Raw genomic sequence first — 12,534 nt, 5'->3', positions numbered from 1 at the left:
ATCTAATTTGGTCCGTCCGATCATTTGATCGGACGGTTGGTAAAAATAAAGAGTTTAAAAATAAATAATATATATATATATATATATATATATATATATATATATATATATATATATATATAATAGTAAAAGGATGAATTAATTAAGGCCATTAGATTAGATTGTAAGGCTGAGATCGAATCTAAAGAAGCACAATCAATGTGCTCGCCTACGTGGCATACACAGATTGGCCGGTTTAATAAGACTTGGATTGTCAAATTTGCTCAAATTAAATTCATTTAAATCGTAACTACTTTCTTTATTAAATAGCCATAAGTGATAATTATTTTGCAAGATTAGCTTATTTGATAAAATTAGTCACTCTTAAAATTAAATTAATATAAATTAGTAAATCATCAATTAACTAAGCTTTCTAATTTTAATAAATGTATGAAAAATATCTATTGCGACAAAAGGAATTATATTTGAAAAAAAATAGATTCAATTCTTAAGAAGAACAACATTTATTTAAAAAAAATGAGAAAGTAAGTAGTAATATAATATCTTTAATTTTTATAAGAAATAACATAAATTTATCGTCAAATAATATTTTTTTTGTATTCCTATGAAAAATTTCATAACATATATATTTTATTATTATTATTATTATTATTATTATTATTATTATTATTATTATTATTATAACTATAGTTAAATGTGGAGAGCCAAAATTAGGTGTCAACAATGAGTTACTCTCAACAAGGGTCTAGAGAAAGTCATGAGACTGTACAAGGGCTTGAGAGAAGCCCGTGAGTAAGATTAGGTGTTGAAATTTGAAATAATGCACATTTATTCATATGAATTGTGCGTTCGAGCTAAAAGCAAAATATATGCCCAGACTCTTTCTCGGAACCTTGTTTTAGTTGAGACCCTTATGAAGAAGTGTGTTTTAGAGGTTGGGTCGTAATTTTCACCAGAAAGATAGTATGAGTTATGAGATTATGAGCAGTAGTAGTAAAAGTGCACTTAAGTTGGAAGAATACATGCAGAGGTTCAGTAATCTACGAAAGAGAAATTGTGATGAGGCAAACTATGTTATTATAGCCATGCACCCAGTATGTTATTAATGAGGAGTTTTCCCTTATGGGTAGACTAAGAAGTGATGAGTTTGTGTAGATTTCATGATATGAGGTAGAGTAAGAGTTACTAGTTAGGATGAGTTAGAGTATAATTTAACTAGAAATGAGGTTATGATGATGTGTCATTATGTTAGTAACGACTAAGTGTAGGTGTTGAATAGAAGAGCAGGAGTACTCATGAGGTGATCGATATAAGCTAGGCTTATGATCTTTGAAGGGGAGCCCATAATATTTAGAGGATTACAGAACTAATTAGGCAATGATGTATATCGAATGGGTAAATAGTACTTAAATTGTGAAAGGAAGTGTGATGGTAAAACTGTAAGTATGAAGACTATAAATAAAGATTGACTACTTGTCATGAGGTTTAGTGGGCAAGTGTTTCTTAATGTTTATATAGTAGTTGTACGTTAGTATAGTAAGCGAACAATCATATTGATATCCGGGTTGAGTAAAAAACTTTAAGCTTGAATTTGAGATGAACATCGTGATCAAAAGAATGACAGCATGTGGGTGATGATGTTAGTCTTAAGATCTGATCTGGTAGAATTGACATAAAGTAGGTGAGAAGTTGAGATGTTAACTACAATTAATATGAGTGGTGCAAGTGAGAGATCCTAACTTTTAGATAAGGGCAGTGAAGTGTGGCTAAGTCATAAGAGTAAGAAGAGCATTAAGAGGTGTACCCTAGATTGTATGTATTTAGACGAGGTTCCAGTTAAGTTTATTATTTTCATGTATGCCTAGATAGTTTATTGGAGTTGTCAATATGGAGTAGGCTAAAGTAAGCATTAATTATTACCCATAATAGTTTGGTAGAAAGGATTTTATATTGTCAATGACGAGCCTCTTAAATATAGTTCAAAGTTTCCTCCAGTTAGGTTGATATGAACCTAGAAGGATGTTATTGGTAGTCTGAGGGGAAGAAGTCAGATTGTTAAACAATCAGATTAAGTGGCCTTATAAGCCAATGAGTGGAGGTTAAGAGAAGTATTTTAGAAAGAGGTCTTAGAAGGATTCTTAGTACTTGCATATGGAGAGTTCAATAGCCATGAGATAAGTCGTTATCTCGTATTAGAGTAAAGCAAATGTAGACCAGTTTAGACATGATGAGAATAAATCTATAGCTTTAGAGTGTCAACTCCATCCTAAGGGGGAGATGATAAGATGAGAAATCAAGTCAATTGTTGAGAATGAGATAGTTATGTCTTCAGAAAGAGTTAAGGAGGTACATCAATCCATTCATACTCTCGCGTATTCCTCAAAGTTCAGTCATTACAACATCATGATGATGTTTGTTATATCAAAATTTTGTTCATGACCTATGCTCATACAATTAAGAGAGATTTACATCTATGCTCAATTTCCAGAATTAGGGGCAAAAACTTTAGCCCATTGATCTCAATCTTACTCCATAAAGTTATGGATATCAGCCTCATGATATAAACCCATTCATATAAGCATTCATGTCTCATAGTATGTTCAGTCTCGCAAATTAATGATTTACTCTCAATGGCTAGCAATATAATGTTATGCCATGAATATTATTATATCAAATATCTTGAATGAATCGTGCTTATGATCTTTTGCCCTAAAGCTTTCTCAGTGATCCATTTTAGTTGAGAGTGGTGTAGTTGATATTAGTGGTGTGATGATAGAGAAGAGGATTGCTATTTTCTTATTGTGATAGTGCTGGTGTTTTTACTCCATCTAAGGTTATGAAAGTGGAGGAAAAAAAGAGATAAGGTTTTACGATGAGTAATAAGTCATAATGCATGAAAGTTATGTTGATAGAAGTGACGAGAGAATGAGGAATTCTTATAAGGAGTGGTTAGTAGAAGTCCATGGAGTGTTTATAGGACTAGGATCGAATGTGATGTTGGTAGCGTATGGATGAAGGCATGATGCATTAGGTGGCTCTTGATTAAAACTCGAGGTTGGTTGGATGTAGGGGTAAGAAGTAGTGTTCTTGGGGTGAGATTTGCTGCAGAGGTATAGAACCTGAATCCTGTGATTTAGATCAGAATAATCACCCTATGTTAAGTACTTTATGATTTTGAGTTAGGCTTGAATATAGTAAGAGTAACCCATTTCCATTCTCAGTCTAGACATCATTTGAGGACGAATGATCCCAAGGGGGGATATTGTAACATCCCAAAAAATTTTAAGTTAAGACTCGAGTTATTCTTTATAGTGAATAAGATTTGTACTAAGTGATTCTATTTTTTCTTAGATGTTAAGGTCACTAGAATTCCCTAGAATAAAGTCTAGTTGAAAACTTTCAAAACGATTGGTTTTTACTAAGAGATTTTTCTTGGGTCAACTTCCATCGACCATATATTTTAGCACATAAAGAATTAGGTATCCCATAAGCTATCAAAATCAAAGTTCTTCAAGTCCTCTTTCCAACACCACCAAGTTTGCTAAATTCTGAACTTCGAGTAAAAAGTTATTCCCATTTGAGTGAAGCCTCTCCATTTAAGGCTTTCCATCCGTTTTACGAAAGGGTATTTTGGTCTTTTCCTTTTTTACTTTTTTCCACTTGTCTTAACACGTTTTTCTGACCCAATTAAGGGTATAATCAGATTTTAAATACCCATTCACCTTCTAATCACTTAGGGTTTTTAGAGCGAGGTTTCAAAAGGAGAAAAATGAGGTTTTCAAGCGTTCTTCAAGATTCGTTCATTTTCACCAAGAACATGGTTATTTCCAGGTATGTGAGGTTTCCCATAGTGATATACTTGTTCATCCTCATGACAATGATGTACTTCTTCCATCCATGAAATCATTTATGTAAAGATTCATGAGTAGTTCTTCAGTTTTAGCCACATTATTTATCAATGGAAATTTTGAGTTCTTGAGGTGAGGGTCTTGCAAATGAGTGATGTTTCTTGATAGTTTTTGAAATCTTAAAGTTTCTTGTTGGGTTTGTGAATCAAAAGGATTTTGGAAGAAACCAATCGTAACTAGATGAGTTAGGAACCGAAATTAAACACAAAAATTCGTCAAATTTCTGGGTCTGGCTGGGGCAATGCACCCCCATAGCGCAAGGAGGGCTGGGGCAATGTGCCAGCAGTACTCCACTACTTTTGGGGCTGGAGCGCCACGCCACCACTACGTTAGAGTTGTCTGACCTTTTTCTTCTTCTTTCTTCATCCCTTATGTATTCCTTTGAATCGTGTCTTCTTTATTTCCTTGATATTAACTCTTAAAGTCCCCATTAATCCTTGAGAGATCCTACATATCCTAATCATATCTCTTAATTTACCCTTCGAACAAAAGTAAAGTTAAGAGGAAAGTTCAAGAGGTCCTTTTAAGCCATTTTGAGAATTCTTTTGCAATTAACTATAGACTTGAACTAAGTCTTGAGTAAATGAGTATGAGAATGAGAAGAGTAGTATTCATAAGCCCATATTTTTATTGAGGTCCTCGAGTTGAGTCATTCATGTCCATAATTCCACATGAACCTTATGAATTGAGTTATAAGTCTTGAGTGGCTTTCAAAGTCAATCATTATGTTTCATACTGAGTTTTGAGAAAAAAGTTTAACGGTTCTATTCATAAAGAATTAAGAATTTCTAATGTTATTTATTCATATATATATGTGTGTGTGTGTGTGTGTGTGTTGTGTGTGTGTCCCTATGTTGATTATTGTACTTGAAAGATAAGTTCATATGTGCATTGTTTTCAAAAATGTAAACACGTCTAATATTTTTAAAAGTTTTCAATCAAGTAAGAAGTCCATTCCTTGTAATGGGTGAATTGAGCATAAAGTTATATCAATTACTTTGGGAGTAGTATCGAGCACCGAATTGGATTAGAGTTATATATGATTCAGAAGTCCCATAATACTACGTAGCCATCGTATGATATGATAGCATTGATTCTTTATGCAACTCCTCATTGCCTTTGAGAAGGACAATTAGATGGATCCATAGTTATGATATCGTCCTATACCCCGACAAAGAATAGGATGGCACTGGCAACGTGGGTGAAACGGTGTATCATTGCTAGGCTCATGGTAATAGTTGTCCGTTAAAGAAACACCCCACAAGTAAAGTATATTATTTTCATGTTACATTCATGGTGTATTATATTGTAAAGTTTAAATGGTTTTCACTTTATATTTATGTATTGATCCAGTTATGTTGCTTTCAGTTATTCAAGCGAGTAAGTTGTTTACTCTCACCTTATCACTTACCAGTACATTCAATGTACTGACGTCATTCGACCTGCATCATTTTATGATGCATTTATAGGTACTCATGATCATTAACATGCATTTCGTTGAGATCACTATTCACTCGTACATAGTATTTGTTGAGGCCTCTTTGGTTCCGGGAGACTCCATTTTTCATTCAGCTTAGTAGTATTGGAGATGTCGTGAGTCTTGTCCTGACATCTATCTTACATTGTTAGAGACTTCATAGAAAGAATGAATCAGATGTTTCCATATTTTCTCAGGATGTTTTATTTAACTTATGACTCATGTTAAGTATTTTTGCAAGACAATATTTTCAGAATTTCTTAAATGTCTAAGTGGTCACCTATTTTAAGCTTCAGCGTATTATTTAGTGTCATGTAAGTCATGTAGTCAGGCCAAGGGTTCGATTGAGAATCAGAAATAGTTCTTGAGTGCCAGTTACATTCAGGATGTAGTCCCGGATCGTGACAAGTTGGTTGTCTCGAAAAATAAAAAAAGTCTATATTTGAAGCGTAAAATAAAGAATAGGGTTGAAGATGCCCGAAGTGTCATTAAACATTTATTCCATAGGTGTCGACTGTGCTAAAACTATTAGAGTTGTTCGATAGCTGGTTAGAGTTACAAATAGATATTAGTAATATATCAATTAACTATGAGAAAAATTATAATTAAAGGTAAAAGTAAACACAGTAGAAGAAAACCCATTCTTTGCTTTCAAGATAAAGTTTAAAAAGTTGAAAGTTGTTCTCAAATCTTTGAGTAGAGAATGTGTTTGGTGATATTTTTAAGAAATTAGTAATTAATTATTAGAGAGGACATTATTAAAATCAAGGAGAGTTTGTTTGAAGATAACACATCTGGTGTGAATAGAACGATTATGCAAAAGGCACAAGCAGAATTTAAGAAACATCAGCACTATGGAGAGGAGTACTAGAAACAAAAAGCATAATTTTCTTGGTTTGAGAAAGGAGAAATAAATACTAGATTCTTTCATAGTTTAGTAAAAGAAATAAGAAAAAGACTAATGTAGACAAAAGTTTAGAATGATTAAGGTAAGCTTCTGGAAGATAAAGGACAAATTTGTGATAAAGCTGTGAAGTATTATAATAGGTAATTTACTCAACAAAGGGATGCTACTGAATTTTCTCTTATGAGACACATCCCAAGGATTCTAACCGAAGATGATAATTCAACTCTTGGCACTATGCCTACAAAGGAAGAAGTGAATACTATTGTATTTAATCTTAGTGAGGATAATGCGAGTGGATCAAATGATTTTACAAGACATATTTTATCATCACTGTTGAGTTATAGTTGGCAATGATGTATGGAATTGGTCTCGGCTTTCTTTGATGTAAATAGACTATCAAAATATATTACTCATACCTTGTGTTTTGTGTTGCTGCTTAAGAAGAATTTCGCTCTCTATTTATCTGATCTATAGCCTATAAGCTTGAGTAATTTCATTAGTAAAGTTATTTCTAGGATAGTGCATGATAGATTGAAGATGATACTTTCAAGGTTGATTTATGCCAACCAATCAGACTTTGTTAATAAAAGGAACTTTATCAATAAAAAATTTCTTACTCAGAAGATTGCATTAGATATTAGTAAAAAGGAAAACTAGCCAACATCATAATTAAGCTTGAAATGACAAAGGCTTATGACAGGATATTTTGATAAAAGTCTTAAGAAAAATAGATTTTTCAAAGGTTTTTGTTGATAACACTTAGAGAACTATAGTTAATAATTGGTGTTCAGTATTGGCTAATGGGTAGGCTCAAGGGTTCTTTTACTCTATAGGGGGGGGGGGGGGGTAAAACAAGTGGACCCTTTATATCCTGCTTTATTTATTCTCAGTGCTAAAGTTCTGTCTAGGACTTTGAACTTTTTATTTGATGATAACCAATTTATGAGTTATGGCATGTCTGAATTGACTGGAAATCTTAACCATTTTACACATGCATATGACACAATTATATTTACAGTTGCACATAAAAAGTCTCTTCGAAGAATAATGAAGGTGTTTGGCACATATAAATCTCAATCAAGGCAATTAATCAATAAAGAAAAGAATTCTTAATACATGCATCAGATATCAGTGCACAACTAGGAGTTTTAGTTGATAGCTATACATGTATATTAAGAGGTCAATTTCAAATCACTTATCTAGGGTGTCCTATCACCCATGCTAAAAGGCTACAATGATCTCTTTAAAAAGGTGGAGAACAGGCTCCAAACATGAAAAGGGAAGATGTTATTCTTTTCGTGGTAAAGCCACTTTAATTAATAGTGTATTATGGAGTATTTCTATCTTCATTCTCTATGCAATTGTCCCTCCTAAATGTTTAATCACTGAATTGCACAGGATTTCTGGAAAGTCATTTTTGAAATAATAAGAAAACAGAAAAGAAGAAGTAAACATTGAGCTACTTGACAAAATATATGTCTACCTAGACCTGAAGGTGGACTAGGTTTCAAATCTTTATTTGATGTCTTCAAAGCAATGTTCTCAAAGTTATGGTGAAAATTCAAAACAAGTAACTTTTTATGGACAAATTTCATGTGTAATAAATATTACAAAAAATAAATATCTACACTAGTCCAATGAAAAGGCAAATCTCAGGTGTGGAAAATGATGCTTAAAAACAATGATGTTTTAGAGAAGAAAATGTGGCGGGAACCAAGAGAAGGCACCACAAACATTTGGTATGAAAATTGAACCAAATTGGGCCTTTATTTCATGAACCAGATTGTATTCTTTGACCACAAATGAAATCTATAAAGGATCTAATGAATGAAGAGGGATGAGACCTAGATAAATCGACCAAGTACTATCGGAGAGAATTGTTAATCATATACAACAACAATTAAGCAATGATATGCCTAGTGCTTTGTTTGACAGACCTTGATGGCTCCTGAATAACACTAAAAAGTTTAAGGTTTATTCAACTTGGGAATTATTAAGAGAAAAAGTGCATAAACAAAAAGTTTTTGTTATAACTGACATACATCATGTGAGCTCATGGTATCCAACAGCTAACCCGGTTGAGAGAGCTTCCCTATACCTTGACAGAGTGTAGAACCTTATCATATCAGTGTAGCCTCTCAGGGCTAAATGGTCAGCCGTGAAAGTAGTGAAACATAATCTCATGGTGGCACGTAGTTATGAGACCTGGATTTTCTAAATTCATATCCTCTCGATACTAAATAGTCCTCCCTCACACAAAATAACATATATTCATATAATGTTCATAGGTATGAAAATCATCTATCTATTTGAATTATTTGACTAAGTTCGAAAGTCATATCTAAGATAACTCTAGTTTAGGTTGAAATTCATATCATGTTAGTTTTCACGCTTAAAAGTCATAAGTGTTTGAATTATCATAAAATTCATGTTAAATTAGTACAGTAAGATTTTAAAACCAAAATGAAACAATGAAAACGTAAACTAATAAAGAAAGATCATATATAATTTCATAAAAATCTTAGCTTTACGTTTATCAATCTTGTGAAATTCTTGAAAATCAAAATATTTTAGGCATGAGAGTGAAGGAATACTCTCATTGATGCCTTACATACCCGAGAGAATGAAACTAAGGAGGAAGAACTTGCATTGGTGCGTTGAGACCCTAGCTTCTGCCTTGCTTACGATAGTTTCTGAATTTGAGGGAGTTCTGACAGAGGCGTATCCATAATTTCAGAAGGATGGGTGCATTATTATGATAAAATGCATCTAAAATATAAATTTGATCGGTTTGACCTTTAGGTTCTTAATATGAACCGTCAAATTTTAAAAATTATAGGTCCAAAATACATGATATTACTAGTTTTAAATTTTAATATACACATTTAATTGATTATATAATTTATTTAGGAATTTTCAATGTAACACTAACGTCACTCTTGAACTTTGAAATATTAAAGCAAAAAAATAAAAGAAAAATTAGTTGAAACATAAAAAGTGTTACCGATAATAACTTGGAGAAGTGTTACTCAAAAAAATAATATAGATATAAGATTTAAATTTCTATTCTCACGGTGCACACAATCATCATTGTAATTTTATATAGTAGTTTGAAAGTGGGTTCACACATCTATATTTAAGTTTTTTTTAAAAAATAAAACACTACTATATATGATCTAGAGAGGGGAGCATGGGTTCAGGTGAACCCACAGAACCCCGTCTAGATACGCCTCTGAGTACAGAGTGAAGAAACTGAGTCTTGGTGTGACAAGAATCAACTTAGACAGAATATGTTTGTGCCTAAGGGAGATGAATTTGAATGATCCATACTTTAGGCCACTAAGTGCATTTGCTTACACTAAAATTTAAGCATCCATGTATTTGATCTAAATAGATTTTAATCATTAGTATCTTGAAAAAATATCTTAATATCATTAAGAGGTTTTTTTGTGTATGTAATTTTTACCATCACTAGCCACATCTTCCATTATAATCATAACCATCACTTTCAATCACTATCATGTCATCACAATCACCACTATCCATTATCATTGTCAATCACTATTATTAGACACTACTGTTACACTTACCATCCTAATCATTATAATTATATCAACTGTCGCCACAATCATTGCCACCCATGCCATTGCCAACCTTCTCACATTTTTCGGTCACCAACATCACCAGTTACTAACATCAACCAACTCTACTATCTCAACCATCACAAGCCACTATTGGTCATCTACTACACAAATCAACTCCACTATCATAACTATCACCACCACTAATACAAACAACTAGCACCTACCATACCATAACAAATACTACAAATCATCTCCACTATGGGATCATAAATGGGTTTTTGGTAAAATAATTATTTTATTATATATATATATATATATATATATATATATATATATATATATTCTATTGAAAATTTTAATCAACTTTTTATTTAAATTATATATTTATAATGCTTATCATTAATCATTTAGATTCAGATGTCTTAAGTTTAGTACAAACAAATGAGGCTTTAGTCCATTAATTTTTCTCTACTATCTTTTTTAATAATAAATAAAATACTTTATATGAAACCAATGGACGTCCTTCAATTTTTTTGGCACTATTTTGAGCGTAATACATTTGAAAATATATTTCATTGATATATAATTATTTTTCACACAAAAATAAAAATAAAAATTTAAGGGACGAGATCGATTTTTCTAAGAAAAACTTTTTTAATAAACGGACTTTGTATGAAGTGTTTTTCAATATAAGAACAAAAAATTTCCTTTCTTCTACCAATGAGGGGGAGAAAGTTGGCATAGCTACAACCACCCCAAGGTGTCCTGGACACTCTTAATAGGAAAATTACGTTTTATATATATATATATATATATATGTAATATATATGTCACATTCTGTATTTAAAGTTGGACATCCTTGATAAAAGTTATGACTTTGGCACAGTGATAATGGGTGTCCATTTGAATGAAGGAGTTTTGAATTTGAAGCCCAAAAAGCACAATATTTTTTTGTGGCTCCACCACTGGGTGGAGAAATGACTTTTCATTTTCCTTTCACTTGGTTCCTCCACATTTCTTAATTCTCATTTTTCAATTGATACATTACTTAAATGCAACAATCTTAATGAAATTATTATCATCAAGTTCACGAAAATATTGATATATATCCTCTCAAGATAGAGGCTTGACCTCGGTTTCGACCATAGCGACAGCGCGAGGTGCTAGGGCTACTCTCCAAAGGAGTGTTTCCTAATATAGGATAATTTTTTTCTTTCTTCTACCGATGAGAGAGAAATAACTTTTCATTTTTCCTTCACTTAATTCCCCCACATTTCTCAGTTCTCATTTTCCAATTTACACTTTACTTAAACCCAACAATCTTAAGGAAATTATTTCCCTCACGTACCCGAAGTTAATAAAATATATCCTATAGGATAGAACGATCTTACTTATTGGTGTATTGGTACCTAAAATCACAGTGTCAATGAACCACTCAAAGATCGTAAAATACATTAAAATTTGTTTGTGCAAAGTAAGAAATAGTTCAGAAAATTCGTTGTTGAAAAATGAGAGGAAATTCCTATGTTCATAGATAACATAAGGTAATATGAACAAATGTTTATTGTGTCTTATCGAAATGTCCCAATTCTTTGAAAAAGTCACACAACCCTTCAAAAAAGTCACAATCATTCTGAAAAGCAATTATTCAGAAATGTCACAACTCTTCAATTTCCTATTCTCACCTTTTAAAAACCCAATAAATTAATATTTCCATTTCCTATTCTCACCTTTTAAAAACCCAATAAATTAATAATTCAATTTCCTATTCTCACCTTTTAAAAACCCAATAAATTAATATTTCACCAATAAATCACCAAATCAAATACTAATCCCTCTGTCTTATGACTTTTTATTTTATTTTTGTGAGACCTAAAAAGAATTACATAATTTTATAATATTTAATAATATTTAACTTTAAAATATAATTTTACCTTTAATAAAATTATTTATAGTCATACAAATATCTATCACATATTTTAATTAGATCATAAATTTTAAAAGTTTTTCTTTCTAACTCTATGTCAAGGCGAAATGGTCTGATGGACCCTTATAATGGTATACGTTTGTATTCTGAACACTTTGTCAAATAAATCTTAAATTCATTAAAATACAATATTTTAAACCATTTTCACATCACATCAGTGTGCGTGTAATCCAACCTCTTACATGTGTAATTCTATGTCATTTTCCAGTGACACGTAAGAAATTAAATATTAAGAAAAATAAAAAAAAATCAAATATTTAACCGTTTGATTGTTTTAATGAAGAAATATTGGGAGAGGGTTAATGAAGAAATAATTTTTTTTAATTAAAAAACTATTGTTTTCTAAAAGTTTTTAAATAGAATATAGCGTATTGACACGTTTGGAAGCGAGTATATTTACACATTTTTCCAACTCAACAATATTTATACCACATAAGTTTGGTCGATGGTTAGAGGGGTTCAAATATTATGTTTTAATAATTTTAAGGGTCTAGTTGACAAAATATAGAATAAGAGAGTTCAGAATACAAATTCATATGTCAAACCAAACTAACTTATACAAATTGAGAGGAAGAAAGTATATATTAAGCAAGATACTAAAAAATGAAAACTAATTATATATAGCAATAACTGCAAGACGTCCAACAATTTTAGATAAGGTGAAAAATTAC

The sequence above is a fragment of the Solanum verrucosum genome, unplaced genomic scaffold (assembly GCF_900185275.1).
Source record: "Solanum verrucosum unplaced genomic scaffold, falcon-dt-bn FXZP01000112.1, whole genome shotgun sequence".
Taxonomy (NCBI): domain Eukaryota; kingdom Viridiplantae; phylum Streptophyta; class Magnoliopsida; order Solanales; family Solanaceae; genus Solanum; species Solanum verrucosum.
This window is presented reverse-complemented; position numbering follows the sequence as displayed.